At 57.9% G+C, this 15839-nt stretch overlaps 1 protein-coding gene across 1 annotated transcript in view; it reads right to left on the bottom strand.

Moving 5' to 3' along the window:
- The window catches only part of AIF1L (allograft inflammatory factor 1 like), a 12827-nt gene extending 7458 nt beyond the window's left edge, over positions 1-5369 (bottom strand). Inside the window, exons 1-2 of the mRNA XM_077768399.1 lie at positions 5346-5369; positions 1564-1630 (exon numbers count right to left, since the gene is read on the bottom strand). The gene's annotated coding sequence lies outside the window, so the exon portion shown is untranslated. The remainder of the gene's footprint in view (positions 1-1563; positions 1631-5345) is intronic.
- Positions 5370-15839: the final 10470 nt, after the last annotated feature.

Genomic DNA, 15839 nt, shown 5'->3' with positions numbered 1-15839 from the left:
GGCCATCGCCACCCCCCCCCCCCCCCCCCCCTCCTGCTGCTCTGCCTGAATGTTCCTCCCAGCCTCGGGGCCCCCCAGCCTTTCTGGTTGGGCACTGCCACCCCCACGAAGCCCCTACCACCATCTGCGTGCTCTGCCCCGCCTTTCTCTTCACCACACCTTCCCTTGCTAGCCTGTCCTTTGGCCAGGGCTCGAGTGTTCCCCGTTGCAGCCCCAGGCGTACAGGGGTCTGGCACATAGTAGGTGCTCATTTAGAGGTCAAATGAGCGAATGATTTGGAAACCTTCACGGCCCCTTTGCTTCCCAGGTAATTTCCTGGGGTCCCAGTCTGCCCGGATGGACCCCATCCTACAGCCCAATGAAGACAAGGAGAAGAGACCTCTGTCCCTCCTCCCAGAGCCACCTCTGGCTGGTAGCCAGACAGAAGGCACCGCACTGCTCCTCCTTTGCGTGGCTCTCTTACGGGCGGCGGGACAGGGCAGTGGAACGGGGTTGGGATGGGGGTGCGTTCGTTCTAGATCTTCGTTTTGTTAACGTGAGAAGCCCCGTTGCACGATGGTTCAGAGCAGGGGCTTTAGAAGGAGCCCAGGCCTCAACGTTGCCGTCGGCGAGCTGTGCGACCCCCGCCCAAGCAAGCCCACCTCTCTGAGCACGAGTTTCTTCATCTGTAAATTAAAGCTCGCACCGCCTACCTCCTGGCTGAACTGGGATGAGCTGGGGGGGCTCACAGCACAGCATTCCAAGGGCTTCCCACAAGGTCAGCGCTCCACAAATGCTTCGCCATCAGTGTCCTGCCTACGGACACTGTGACACTGTCACAGCTACGCTGTGAGCAGCTTTGAGCAGCACTAGGCGGGCTCTCGGCCCCGGCGCGGGGAGGGCGCCCACGTTGCCAAGCCTGCGGGGCGGGGGGAGGGGGAAACGCGGCCTCCAGCGGCCAGGGCTCCCGGCACACCGGGTGCATCTCCCAGGCAGGAAAGGTGGGTCTGTCCCGCTCCTTATGTGCACGGCTCCTCTCCTTTCCAGCCGCTGGCTGGGAACCAAGCGCCAGGGCCCGGAACAGAGGGACCTTTATGCCACCCCCTCCCCGCGCGGGCTCCCGGGCCCTGTTTTCTTTTCATCCCGTGCTGCTGGGATTCAATGGGCAGAAACTCTGCCCCCTGCCCCACTGTGGCGACACAAACGCCCANCGGGGCCCCCGGGGCCGCTCCCCCGCGGAGGGGAAAGGCAAGGGCTGCCACAAAGGGCCGATTGTGTGCTGGGGCCCCGGGAGCGCGCAGGGCCCGGGCAGCGGCGGACAGGAGCCAGCCTGAGCCCTGCCTGCCCGGCAGCTGGGGGGAGAGGGGCCAGGCTGCGCCCGCGGCCGAGGGTCAGGGCCTGGGGCGGCGTGGAGACAGGTGGAGGGGCCTGTGTCCGTGGCCAAGCACCCCGGCTCACGGCCCTCCGGGAAGGGGGCGCCCTGGAAGAAACAGGGGCTCGCCTGGCCCTGTAGGGTGAGGAATCCTATGTGCCAGGGGCCAGCCCAGCTCGCTCAGGAGGGTGGGGCAGACAGACCCAGCTTACCTTTGAAGGCTGCGAGCTTTTCCGGCAGGTTCTCTTCATCGCTGTACTTCTGGTCACACAGAAACTCCTTGAAAGGCGAAAGGACAGTGCTGAGCACGGGGTCAACGGGCAGAACTCACCGACACGGAGGCCCATCGCCCTGGTGGCTGGTCCCACGCCAGGTGGCCGAGCTTGGCCAGACAGGGCAGGAGGCTCTGGTGTTTGTCTGGGCCTCCCGTCAACCCTCAGAGGCAGATCCGCAGCCCACCCCGTGGGCAGGAAGTATGCTCAGCAGCCTGGGGTGAGGCCAGGGGGTCTACCCTAAACATCTTCAGCCAGCCACTGAACTACCAGCGTGGGGACCTGGGCCTTCCCCACCCAGGGCACCCCAGCTCCAAGAGCCACGAAGCTGCGAGCCCCAAAGGCAAGCTGCCTGGTTCCAGCATTAACGTCTTAGGTATGTGACCCTAGCATATTAATTCCTCTCTGCACCTCAATTGCTTTATCTGACAAACGGGTAGAATTATCATAGCTGCTCTCCAGTTTGTAAAAGCAGCCAAGAAGAGTGTATGCAGGACTCTGGGCATACAGTAAGTGCTCAATAGACAGCAACTATTATATTAGTCTCTGCTCCAGACTTGGGAGCCCACTTACCTTCTCATCTGTGTCCTCACCTGTAAAATGGCTACTGTCCCCTCAAATGATGCCTTTCAGAACCAGGTGTGGGGGAGGGGCAGGCGTGGGGGGTGGGGGGCGGACACTAACATCAGCCTCCAGAAGGAAACACCAACCTGCATGATCTCTTAGGATCTCTCAGTGGGCCCAAAAGTTAGCTACTATTATTACTCCCATTTTCCAGATGAAGAAACTGAGGTTCACACAGCCAGAGCTTCAAGTTAATTTCATCTCATGAACAGCCTGCACCCTTAACCCCAACACCTAAAGATGGGCAGACGACAGGCACTCATCTGGCTTTAAAACAAAACACTACAGAGGTGCCTGGGTGGCTCAGCTGGTTAAGCGTCCGACTTCAGCTCAGGTCACGATCTCGCAGTTTGTGAGCTCAAGCCCCAGGTCAGGCTCTGTGCCGACAGCTCGGAGCCTAGAGCTTGCTTCAGATTCTGTGTCTTCCTCTCTCTCTGCCCCCTGCTTGCTCATGCTCTGTCTCTCTCTGTCTCTCAATAATAAACTTTAAAAAAAACAAAAAACACTACAAATTAGTAAGTACCTGTTAGGCCGGGCATGGTGCCAGGTAGCTCACTTGACTAGCTCATCTTCCGGCAGCCCTAGAGCCCATATTCAGATGGGAAAGCAGGGGTCATGCTCCCATCCTAGCACTAGACTCTGTAAATCCCCTCTCTTCTCTGGACCTCGCTTTCCTCATTACTGAGCAGACCGGACATGGGCATTGCGCCTCCGCTCATTTAAGGGACCACATGGTACACAGCTCTGTTCGAAGCATCGAGAGACCAGGTGAGACCAAGGAAATGGGTCCTTATCATTAAATTACAGGAAGCTCATGTTTAAAATGATGTTAAATGGGGCACCTGGGTGGCTCAGTTGGTTAAGCATCGTAACTTCGGCTCAGGTCATGATCTCGCGGTTTATGAGTTCGAGCCCTCCATCGGGCTCTCTGCTGTCTGTCCCTCTCTCTCTCTCTGTCCCTCCCCTGTTCATTCCCCCCCGTAAATAAATGAACTTAAAATAAATAAAATGATGTTAAATATTTCTAGATCAATCACTCGATCTGTTTATAAATTCCTGATGCCATGTCCCACTAACTGATGGCCAAGTCTGTACTTAAATACCTCCTAGGACATGAGACTTTCCAGTCTGTCGTGTGAACCCCCCAAGAGGTTTAGTGTAGAATAGGTGAATGAGAAGAACCTGGGTGATGATAAAGCACTCTGGGTTTGGATCTCAGTCCCCTCCTCACTAGCTGTGAAATGGGTACAAGGGTACCCATCTCCTTGGTCATCCGTCCCTCAACAGGGATAACCCATTGTGAGCACTTAGTACCAGAGTTGAACATCAGTGCTCAAGAAGCAACAGGTATGACCGAGCATCAGGCAGAATATGACTCCTTCCAGGGGTCAAATTCCTCTGCATTAACTCAGCCCCTTTGACAGAGGAGGTACCCACCTGCCAGTGTGGCCCCCTCCGTTGGTTCTGGGGGCTGTCCTACCCCTTCAGCTCAATTTGGGATCCCTAGATGGGGTTAGTACATACTCGGGACAGGCTGGGCTGGGGCGGGATTTCTGCTTTGGGCAGGCACTGTGCGATCTCACTGAGGTGCGAACAGCAGGGCCAGAGAGGTTAAAAGTCATGTCCAAAGTCTCTGCAGTTCGGAAGCACAGGCTTGGTTTGGATCCTGAGTCTGTTGGACCCTGGGGTCCATGCCTCCAGCAGCCTCGCAGAGGGCAACCCCAGGGCCCATGGTGTGGACTGGCCACGGCTTCACATGGACCTCGGTGCCAGGTGCCACGCGCGGTCCTGCCCCCACTTAGCTACAAGTGTCCCCTGCAGCCTGGGAGCACCCCCCCCCCCACTCCTGGCTGGCTTAGCCCAGGACTTCTCTTCCTCTTGGCTCCCTCTCCTAGCTCCGTTCCATGCTCTTTTCCCCAGCCCCATTCTCCGCCCAAAAGTAGGACAATTAACTCTTGTCTGTGACCCTGAACAAACCAGGCGCCTCCCAGGGCCACAGGTCCTATCATCTGCCCGGCAGAGGGACAAATAGGTCAGTGGTTCCCAGACTTGGGGATAATGCAGAAGAAAACATTCCCCCCAAAAAAGTTAAATATAAGGGGAGGTGCTAATACAGAGCGGCCAAGGTTTTATTTTGCCAAGTAGAGACCTTAAACAATCCCCACTGACTGTGGCCATGAGTTCAGGAAAGGACATCTCGTAAAAGTAGGAAGTTCATAATCGCGGAATTTTAAAACGGAACCCATTTAGCCTCCGGTCGATTCACAGCCTTGCCCCTGTGACCCCTCCACTTCACTGTTTCAGGGACTGGAAAACCTTCGCGGGGAAGCACAAGGGCACGGGCAACGCCCAACATCTGGGAGCCCCTGGCGAGAGACCTGGGGGCTCTCCCAGCTCCCACATTCTGGTGGACCCGAAATCCTGCACCAGCCAGAGCCTGTCCGTAACGTGTACCAACCCCCTCTAGGGATCCAGGCAAATTGGGCTCAAGGGGTCGGACACGGGCCCTGGCCTTGGAGACAAAGCACACGCAGACGAACCCAGGACAAGCTGGCAGCGATTCACGTTCACGAGGCCTGACCCTGAGCTGGCAGGTGCAGCCGCTCTGGGCGTCCAGATTATTGTCTTGGTCCTGATGGAGCCGGTTTTCTCCCTGGTGTTTATGACCCCGCGACACGCTGTCCAACGGTGTTCTCCCCCTATCTTCCCCCCCCCTCCACCGTTAGAGCGAGTGCCTCCCCCATGCCAGGCTCGCTCCCACCTCAGGACATTTGCTCTAGCTGCGCCGCTGCCTGCAGCGCTCATCCGCACGGCTCTCTCCCTCACAACTTGCACCTTCCCAAGGAAGCAAATCCCATGCATCCTGTCCACCGTGGTCCCCAGCCTCCACGCTCAACCCACTTTTATCTTCCCGTGCATCTCCTCTTATCCCCCCGGATGAACCGCCACCTAACACACTTTACAAGGTAACGCCTATGAAGGGCGTTAACCCGTGTCTGTCTCCTCCTGCTACCATGTAAGTGTCACATAATAGGTGCTCAATAAATATTTGCAGGCTGAGTGAATGAATGGAGACCTTGTGAGGATAAATAACTTACTTGAAGCTGCACAGCCGGCAAGTGCCTGAACTGCGATTAAAGTCCGCAGTGGGGACCGTCTGGGCTCTTTCCCTGCAGAGCTGAGGAATCGAAGCGACCCAAGGAAGTGGGTGCTGGAAAGAGGCCGGGAGGGGGCGAGCCTTTGGCCAGAGGTCCCTGGAGGACGTCTTTACCGTCTCACGCCCCACAGATGCCTAGCACCCAGCAGTGCCCGGCGTATAGTAGGTGCTTAGGAAACATCTGTTGAATGAATGGAGAAGCTTGGCATTCAGCCCAGAATCACTTTCTCCGCTTGGCAGAGCAGCTTTGCAAATGCGTGTGTGTGAGTGATACAGGCTGGAGGGGCTCAGAGATTGGAATTCCGTGTTTCTTTAGAGCCAGAAATGACAAGTGCTTCGAGCCACAGAGTGGCCAGGGCTGGGGCAGGCAGCTGACCCGTTCACGCGTGGGCGGGCAGCCTCTGCCTGGGGCAGCTGCGAGGCCCATGCCCTCGGCAGGGCGCCAGGAGAGGACGCAGGTGGGCAGCAGAAAAAGGAGTCCCGTTGGTGGGTCTGCCAGCTCCCACCCCAGTGCCAAGCTTTGGATTCTTAGTTCCCGGGCANCCACCCCTACCCTGACCCTGAGTCCCCAGGCAGAGGAGAAAGACACAGAAGCCACCGCAGATGTTGAGCACAAAAGCGAAAGAAGAAACAGAGGGCAAGCTGGAGCCGGAATGCCTGGGACCGAATCGCTTAGTAGCTGTGTGAAAACTACTTCATTTGTGCCGTGGTTTCTTCATCTGTAGGAAGGATAAGACGGTCTCATAGGCTTGTTCCGGGGGTTGCAATATATAAGCAAATACATGTAAAGTGCTCATACAGTGCCTGGCGCCTAAATTACCATTTAGTAATTACTAAATGAACGTTAGCTATTTATTGTGATCTTCCAATATTTATATCCGTACAATCCACTTCTAACCCCCACAGCTCATCATCCAGACGATCGGCTATTAAATAGACGAGGAGGCAAACCCCCTCCCCACCGGCTTGGGCCGGTTATGGTTGGTTTCTCTTTCCCTTTTCTGGATATTCCCATTGGATAGATCAGATAACTAAGGCCCAGGGAGGTTGCTCGACTTGCTCAAGGTGACAGAGTTTTAACCATTCAAGCAAAGTCTGTTGACCTCCCTTCACTAGCCCAGCTCCCTCCCTGCCCCAAACAAGGAGAGGGTGTCCTGGCCACAGGCTTCTGGGCAAAGAAAGTCAATACGGAGAGTTACCTTTCCTCTTGGGCAGCCGTGGAAGAAGTTATTCCAGAGGCCAGGGAACCATTCTATAGCCCCCAAGGGGGACGAGGAAGGGGGGGGGAGTGGATGCATCGCTCCACCCCCGTTCCCCTCTCCCGCTCCCACCCACCGTCCCAAACGACAAGTTTTTCCAGCTGCACAAAGGGCTGTCAGGCCCTCCAGGGATGCAGGGGGACCCTGGGCTCCGAGAGTGACTTGGAACGAAACAGTGGCCTGGTCAGTCCCTTGCAAAGACTCTGAAGCTGCAAGTAGGCAGGAGCCTGGGGTCAAAAACAGGAAGCTGCGAGCCAGTCCCCCCTCCAGCCAGTGTCCACGGGCAAGACCCAGGAAGGTGGCAGTGTTGTTAAAACGTCCACACGGGCACAGAACCTGGAAGGGACTCCTCGGATTATCCAGATGGTTCTCTGTGTTCAACAGCTAGGGAAACTGAGGCCCCAGAAGGCAAAGTTCTTGCCTCAAGCCACAACGGCCGGGGGGACCCCCATGAACTCCCCTAGACGAAGGGTGTGCAGGGCAGAAGTCACAGGAAGGGAGGTTGAATCAGGTTGCCCGGGTTCAAATCCCAGCTCCAGCCCTTCCTAGCTCTGGGGCGCTGGGCAACGTGCTTTACCACTCTGGGCCTCAGTTACCTCACCTGTAAAATGCAATCATAATGATAGAACCTCCCCATTGGGTTGGCGTAAGGATAAATGAGCTAACTGCGTAGGAAGAGCCCGGGCCCCTACCTGTGTGTTAACAGCTAGTATGTGTTTGGGTCACCCAAATTCGGGCCACACCAAGAGATGAGGTGTGAGAAGGGGAAGAGCAGAGACCTACCCACGGCTCTCTGTCCCACATTGTGCCACCGAGTCCTCCTGGCAAGCCTTGACCCCCTGGCCATCCGTATTTGTCCCTGGACACCCAGCTGACCGGCAGGGATGGGCCATCCCCACGGGACAGAGTGCTCCTGCCTTGGCCCCAGGGGACAGCGCCCGCAGCCACACCTGCTCACTGCTGCCTCTCCCGGGCGTCTACAACCTCAGATGCGCACCGGAACCTACCACCCATCCCTGGGACCCCCACGTGCGTACTCATGCCCGGAAGGGAACATATCCAAAATCAGCAGAGGCTGGCAGCCCCCCCACGGCCACCCCCGCTGCGTCCGGGCTTCCAGATCCCTGCCACCTGTCTGCCCCGCCCCCACCCCCTACTTAACTCTCTTTCTGGGCTGGTACCTCTAGCACCTGCTCCCGGACGCTTGCTCCTGGCCCTCCACGCTTGTCTTTATGTATTAGCTGCAGCAGAATTTTGGGGCGGGCTGATATCACCATCTGGGAGGCCATCCAAGGAGCTGGTGGTTGAAATCCTGGGCAAAACCCCCAAGGACGGGCAGCAGCATACCGGGCCACGGCCGAGATGCCTCTGACGCAACCCATGGGCTCTTAAAGGGCCGGGGCCGGGGCCAGGGTGAGGCCGGCCGGGTGCCTAGGTGCCTGGTGCACAGCAGGAGGCCGGACACACGCAAAGACAGCACGCTCACGTTCCCCTCAGCAGCGCCGGGGCCGCATCTCCATGCTGCACCCTTGCCAGCAGACGGGGCAGCTGAAGAAAAGCACCCCACCGACCTCACAGATGCAGTGACCCTGCCGAAATTCTATCCCCGGCTTCCTGGGCCACGGCCACACCGAGGTCAAGACCAGCCATGCCCGCGGGGACACCGAATCCTCAGAGGCTCACGTGGCAGCTTATCACCATCTCCCTTATAATATATTAAGAAGAGCAAGAGAGAGGGGTGCCCAGTGATGCCAGCTGGGCACATTCACCTGGGCACGGACAGGGTGGCGCTGCCCATACACAGGAAAAGAGACACACCTGCGTGGCGCCTGGGTCAGGCCTCAGAGGTCCCCTCTTGCTGGGGATATATGACCCCCGGGCACAGACACCCAGCCTGCGGTGTCCAGTTCTTCCTCGCACAGAGGCGCGTGGGTTTGAAATAACCATTAGGCCCCCAAATGCTACAGGAAAGGCTGAGTGCCCTTCAGTCGACCCAGGAGGGCTGGGGAAGGCGGGCCAGTAGCCAGAGATCCCTATCGCTCAAGCAGGAGAGGCTGTGTTACAGAGAGGCCATGGCCACCTGGCGGACAGGGTCCCAGGCTGGCCGCGGGTGCCATCCGGAGTCAGAATCCCAGCTCGGCCACTTCCTGGCCAGGTGACCTCAGGCAGGTGACTTCACCTGGCTGAGCCTCTGTTTCCTCATCTCTAAAGCGTGAGCCTGAGTAATCCCTGTGCCACGGAGATGTTTATAGATTCTGGCCGCACATCTGTCTAATCAAGCGCTCCACCCGTTAGACTCCCGGAGATGCTGTATGTCCAGCACTGGGCACGGAGCAAAGGTGCAACCCAAGTCATTTGGTTAAAGATCCTGGCCTCTGGCCAATTCAAGATGCAGCCGTCGCTGCCCTCCACGCTCCTGCTCGGTCGCAAGGAAAGGGGCACTCTGAGGGGCACCCATCCGGCCCCGTCGCTTCTCTCTGTCCCTGTGGGAAACTGGAGAGAATCTGTCCTATTGCCATATAAGGCCAGGCCTGGCTGGCCCGGGGTCACCTGCCATGCCTCCGAGGCGCAGGGAATGTCAGCTATGTGGGGGGTGGGGGGTAGGAGGCGCTCGCGGGTCCTGCCCGCTCCAGCAGCGCGGAGAATGCGCCCACAAGCACGCGCACTCACGCACACGCGTGGCAGAGACGAGCAGGCTGGCTTCAGTCTATGCTGTTTAAACCCGGGCAGTTTACTCAGTGCCCCCACCCCCACCCTCAGTCTTGTTTTCTGTAAAATGGGAACAGACACTCATGGGATTAGAGTGAGTGTGCCAGGAGATCATGCCTGAAGAGCTCCCGAACCCTGCCTGGCACACTCCAAGTGCTCAGAAAATGACCAAGAAAACTAGAGCGGAACCAAAAGAAAAAGTGCATTTCCAGGCAGCTATCCAGGCCCTCCAGGCCCACCAAGTCTCCTAGTTTTTATTCCTGACCCTTGTAACAGCAATAGCTACGACCGAGATACCCTGCTACCCCCTGGAAGTTGGCCCAGCCTGGAGGGGTGCGGGGGTGGGGGGAAGGCCCCAGAGGGAACTGGGAGGTTGGCCCAGAGAAGCCCCCAGAGCTGCCAGCCAGGCTGGGCTCTGCCCCAGGCAGCGGCCGCAGGGTATTCAAACACATGCAGCGAGGGAGTCCTGAAGCCCCATCCTACATGCGTCCCTGCTTCCGCAGGGCCTCTAAGAAACTGCTCGGGCCGGGCCCCCCCATTCACTGCTCCAATGGGGGCGGTGAAGCTACACCCCAAAGAAAGGCAGTCTGAACTGCCAAGATTCCCTCTAAGAATCTGCCCACCCGAGGGAACTTCTGCTGCGGTCACGGTCATGGGTGAAGCAGACTCAGACCCTCAAAGCGGAGCGACTCCCTTAGAGTCTGCAAAGAGCTTCTGTCTGTCTGCTCATCTCCACCGACTGTCCTAGGGACTCGGAGCAGAGCAGGGATCACTGCTCCCTGAATCCCAGGCAGGGAAGACTCAGGTTCCGCCAGATGAAAGGGTCTGGCCCAAGCTGGGCAGCCAGCAGGGGCTGCTGCACATCTCAGACCTTGCCCCTGGGTTCTACTCCCTGCGTCTTTCCACACCAAACAAACCGATGATAATAATCAGGACAACAGCCAGCTCTCTCAGGTGTTTTACATAGATTATCTCCCTGAAAAATCACAAGGAACTACCATTATGTCATGTGGCTTGCCCAAGGTCAAAGAGCCAGAGAGCACTCTGCTCACCCCTTCACCTCCACTCATAACTCCACACTGGTGGGGCCGCCTTGACCACCCTCAGCGGGAAGCAGCTCAGACTTCTGGTTTGGTCCTGGAGTCCCGTCTCTGGTTTGATCCAGCAGCAGCCTGGGTTCACATGACACATCTGGGCAGGTAAAGGAAGCTAGCTCTGCTTCTGTGTGGCGTTAGCCAGTCGCCTGCCCTCTCTGGGCCTAGGGGTCCCAAAGTGGTTATACACGCACCCTCCTTGCTCACCTTCCCTGGTCTCAGCACCGTCCAGATCGGCCCCTGAGAGCCACAGCCCTTCTACCTTCTGAGCCAAGCCAGCCCACATCCCCAAACAACCCGGTAGCTCACCCCCCACCCTGATTTGCACCCCCAAGGGTGGGACTGGCACAGAAAGTCCCACACATTCTCAGGGCCTCTGGCTTGTCTGACGTCCCCCCCATCTCCAGTTGTCTCTGGCTCAGGGTTCTGCTGGCTGTGGGTGGACACAGCCAGCTCGGAACCCGCCCGGCCGAGTGGCCCAGGGGGCTGTATGAGGTCAGGGTTCCAGGCTCCTGTCCAGAGGGCAAGAGCAGCCAAGGCCAAGGGCGGGCTGGCTGCAGGCTAAACTGGAAGGCGGCCCAGCAGCTTGGACCCCTGAGAGCCCCAGCCAGATGTCCAGTCTCCCTTTCAGCTGTGCTCAAGATGGCACCAAGAGGCAGGGCAACGAAGGCAAAGAGGAGCCCAGAGTTTACTTGGAGGGACCCTGGGTCCCCAGAGCCCCGCATGGGATCCCTATAGCCAGTGGGGTGAAATCAGATAGGCTGCCTAGTTCCAGATGCTAAAAAAGAAAAAAAAAAAAATCAAGGAGGAAATCAAGACTGCAAGCCCCATCGAGAGGAAATACTACTGCCAAGGAGCAGCCCCTAGACCCACCTCCGCACAGCCTGGAGCCTGAGGACACTCACCCGCTTCCCATTCTGGGACTCGGAGCAGGGCTTGGACCTTGGGTGCCCAGCCACCGAGGGAGCCAGCAGGCGGAATGCCTAGCCTTGTTTCAGGGAGCCTGTTAGGAGTGACTCTGGGAGACGGCCTCAGGAAAGAATTCTAGCACCATCCACGGAAGCCTTCCCTCCTGCCAGGTGCTGGACCATGCCCACTACATGCTTGCCTCAGTGAGTCCCCATGGTGACCCCCACTCCGCCCTGGGAGTCCTTGCTGAAGGCCACAGACCCAGTCCGTGATGGGGGCCAGGCCTGAGCCCAGGTCTCACGCAACCTCAAAGCTAGTGTGCTGCCCTTGAGCTCTGGCCAATCCAGGCAGGCCCTGACACTTTCGTTATCTTCTAGAATGTACGTGCTCATTCGGCAAACGTTTATGGAACCCCCATTGTGTGCCCAGCCACAGCAGGAAGGATTTCTTTATAGAGATCCACTAGGTCCGACAAGAAAGCATCAAGTCTCTCAGAGAACCGTCCCTAGAAGTTGGAGTGAGAAAGAGCTGTGGGGTGGGGGAGGGGAGAGCAGTTTGGGNCTCCCGCCCTCCGCCTCCCCCCGCCCCGGGTCCTCCCGCCCGGCCGCCGGCATCAAAGCGGCTATTATGCGGGGCGCCGCGCCCGCCGCCCGCCCCTCTGCTGGAGGACGCGGAAAATGCACAGCGCGGGGCCGCCCGTGAGCGCCTCCCGGCCTGCGCCTCCCGGGACCTCGACGAATCCTCCCCACCCCAGTCCCCCCGCCCCGGGCCGCGGTTTCCCCGGAAAAAAACTTGGGGACCATCTCCGTACGCGCTGGGGGGGTGGCCTTAAGGATCAAATGCCGTCCCGGCGGCAGGGAGCCAGCGTCCACCAGCCGGAGCTGCTAAGTTACCGCGGCCCTCTGCGCAGCACGGCCGGCATCCCCGGTCTTTTATTTTTAACTCTTGAAACAAAACTATGAAAACTTTCGGGTTTTTTTTTTTTTCCTGTTTGGAAAAATGCATAATGACAAAACGCCAGTCGGACATCAGTGACATCTTAAATCAAATGAGAATGGTTTCGTGTTTTGTTAATAAAATCTATTTCTTTAAAAAAAATATTTTACTTGAAAGAGAAAGGTGGAAGGGGGGCAAGGGGGCAGGGGGAGAGAGAGAGAGAGAAGGAGAGAGAATCCAAAGCAGGCTCCTCACTCAGTGCGGCCCAAGGCTCGGCTGGATTCCACGCCTGCTCCCTGGGATCATGACCTGAGCCAAAGTCAAGACCCCATGGCTCAAGCCACTGAGCCACCCAGGCGCCCCTGAAATCTTATTTCCTGAGCACTCACTGTGCACCATGCACGTTGCCAGATCAGTGCAGGATATATTTATGTCATTTAATTCTCAAAACTCTATGAAATGGCACTTGGTGTTCCCATTTTACGGAAAAGTCAGGAAGCTAAAGCCTGGAAGTTCACTGGGATGGTAAATCTAACTTCTGACTCCTGGAAGAGCGGGGCTCAGGGTGCAGGACACAGGGATTAGTAACAGGGCACTAACGAGGTCTCGTGTCCAAATCAGGACATTTCTGAGAGTGAACGGTGGCCCTCCTAATAATTATGCTGGCAGCCACAGGCACAAACGGGGACTGTCCTGGGCAGACAGCACATTTGGTCACCAGTGACACCCCCCATACACACACACACCCTCAAACACACACACAAAAAGAGTATGTCCCTGGGGAACGGATGTGGCAAATCTCCTTTCTCACAGACTTGCCTTCTATGTCTTGGCCCCTAGGATTGGGATCCTGGGACCGGCTGGCCATCTTTTCTTCTGTGTTTGCCCCTAGGGGAGGAAGCGGCCAGGATGTCCCAAGGAAGGGGGCTGGACAGAATGGGACGTCCCAAGGTGGGCTAATGCCAAGGGCAGCAGCAGTCCAGGACCCCATTTCCCCAGCACGGTGAGCACCTGCTTCTCCGAGGGTATTCTCTGATGCCCATTTACCAGTAGGGTTTGGCTCTAGCCAAGCCGTGTGACCTTGGGCAAGGTACTCTGCTTGTTCGAGCCTCAGAGTCCTGATCTGCAGAATGGAGGAGACGAGCGGCTCTCACTGGGCAGGCACTGTTAAAACTTTTATGACTTTTAGGGTGTTCTGAGCAGAGAGTAAAGGCGTGCAGGGGAGAAGGGCTTAGGAGCTACAAGCCCTGGCAGATGGGAGATGTTCCATCTGGAGGCCAGACAAGGGAGCTGACCTAGAATGGGGCCCTCGTAACACACTTCCCAGTCCAGGCTCGGATGGCCCGTTGCCCTGGCTAGTTGTGGCGGTTGGCCCCATTAGCCGCTCTGCGGGGCAGAGTCCATCCCACCTTCCAGTGCTCAGCCACTGGGCTGCATCGCTAGCCAGATGTGTAACAGCTGCCACATTCCACCCAGCACAGCCCCACCTCTGGGCCAGACAGTGGCTCTGCATATACCGGGCATGACCGGACTGCATGAGTCATGAGATGTCAAGCCTGAAGCACGTCACCATGGGACGGAGACGGGGCCTGTTCTCCACCCCCGTTCCCCCCGCTTGGGATTCTGGGACCGGGCTTTGCTGAGTCCCACAGCTTGAGTGGATAGGGGTTTAATGCCAAGAGCAGGCATCAGAACGGCTGGTGCCTCTGTCAGCAGAGAAGGTGGGTGTTGGGGGAGAGGGGCCTGAGGGCATCAGACCCTATCCAGAAGTCTCCAAAGAGCCTTGGTCTCCTTTGTCCACCGATACCAGACACCAGTCATCAAACTCACTGTAGAGCAACAGGCTGCTGTTTCGGCCTCCTTGCCCCTGTACTCTCTCTCAAATCCACCAAGTCCCTCCCCAGCTCATTGCTGTTCACACACACACACACANTACACACACACACACACACACACACACACACACACACACACGACCCTCACCCCCCATGACCTTGACTTTCAGACTCTCTGTGGAGGAGCAAGCATCTTCTCTGAATGCCCCCCTCCCCAGCAGATGTGCAGAAGGTACAGACACGCTCTCTCTCATATATGGCCTTGTACCCAGAGCTCCCCCGTCACTCAGAATAGGAGCGGGGATGGGGTGGGGGAGGGGCCCTGGCCTAAAAGCTGGGTCTGACTCTCTGGAGAAGGTGGAATCAGGGCTGTTTCAAGTTTGTCTCCGTCTTTGACCTGATGACACGTAAATTCGGGGACTGTGGAGGGGGGGGAGGCGGTAGAGGGGGCTTCTCTCCCACCAGGCTCAGGAAAAGCAGAGAAAACTTCTCTGTGGGAGAAACACAGAGAGAGAGGCAGAGGCAGAGGCCAGGGGAGAGGGAGGAGGGGGAGCACAGGAGAGTCCCCGCCCTGGGCTGTCCCAAACCAGATTCTAGGAGACCCTCCCTAGAGGTTTTGTTTGTTTTTTTTTTTAAATAAAAAGCTCCCCTTTTTTAATTTAAACCAACTCAAAAGGGAGTTAGGCTCTATGGCCAAGAACCTAAACTGTATATGGCTCTATAATCCATCCCACCCACACCACCCAGCTTCCTGGAGTGAACCATGCTGGCCAGGCCTCCACCCTGCAAACCCTGAGCTATTGCCTACCCTCTTGCCTGGAATGTCCTGGCCCAAAGCCCTCCTCCTCCTCCTCCTTAGTGTCGCTCCCTGAGCCTTTTTGTGCTGGGTGGACACTTGGTTTGAGTTCACAGTTTCCTGCCCCAGAGGTCAGCCGAGAGGTCAGCCGAGGGCCCCTCCTGCTCCCCGAGGCTTTGCCTGATAACCCCCCGGCAGCAGAGGGGAGAGGGGAGGTGCCTCTGGTCATAGGACCCGGGCAAAGCCCTCCCCGTGGGAAGGCCCCGGAAGCCAGCGAGCTCAGCTTCGCCACCTCCCTGCTCCTGCACGTGAACCAAGAGGCTCACCGAACGTTCTTCCACCCACTGATTGGGGTGCTGGGTGTGTCCCCCACGTGCCACGGTAGTGAGTCGGCGCCCACAGCCAGGGCCCCTGCTGCCGTCAGCCGGAGAGGACCAAAGGCATGACACCCAGCTGGTAAAGGGGTCCTTTATTTTCACATTAAACAGAAGTGGTCTATGCTGCTGCTCGTGCCCCCTGCCCGGGGCAAGAGCTGGGCCTCCTGAAGCACCCGTCCCGGTGCCCGCGGTCCGCTGTCTACCGGAAGAGGGCCCTGGGAAAGGGGCGGAGCTCTGGGAGGAAATGCCAGGAACCCTGGGGGGCGGGGAGGGGGGGGGCCTGGCCACAGGGGCCTCCCCAGCAGGACAGACCAGAATGGCAACCAGGCCTCCACACCCCGCGGACGCCTCCCTGGTGGCAGGTGGGGCCAGTGTCAAAGGCCAGCTGGGGTCATGGGGTTACAAAGAGGAGCTGCCACAGGACCTCAGGCCCCCTGACCCAGAACCCCCCTCAGGCCCTTGAGGCCAGGCGGTCTGGACAGGCCACAGGCTGAAAGGTGCCCCGCGGCCCAGCAGGGGG

The sequence above is a fragment of the Crocuta crocuta genome, unplaced genomic scaffold (genome assembly GCF_008692635.1).
Source record: "Crocuta crocuta isolate KB4526 unplaced genomic scaffold, BGI_CrCroc_1.0 scaffold35, whole genome shotgun sequence".
NCBI lineage: Eukaryota > Metazoa > Chordata > Mammalia > Carnivora > Hyaenidae > Crocuta > Crocuta crocuta.
The sequence above is the reverse complement of the archived record's forward strand: the minus strand, read 5'-3'. Positions and strand labels throughout refer to the sequence as shown.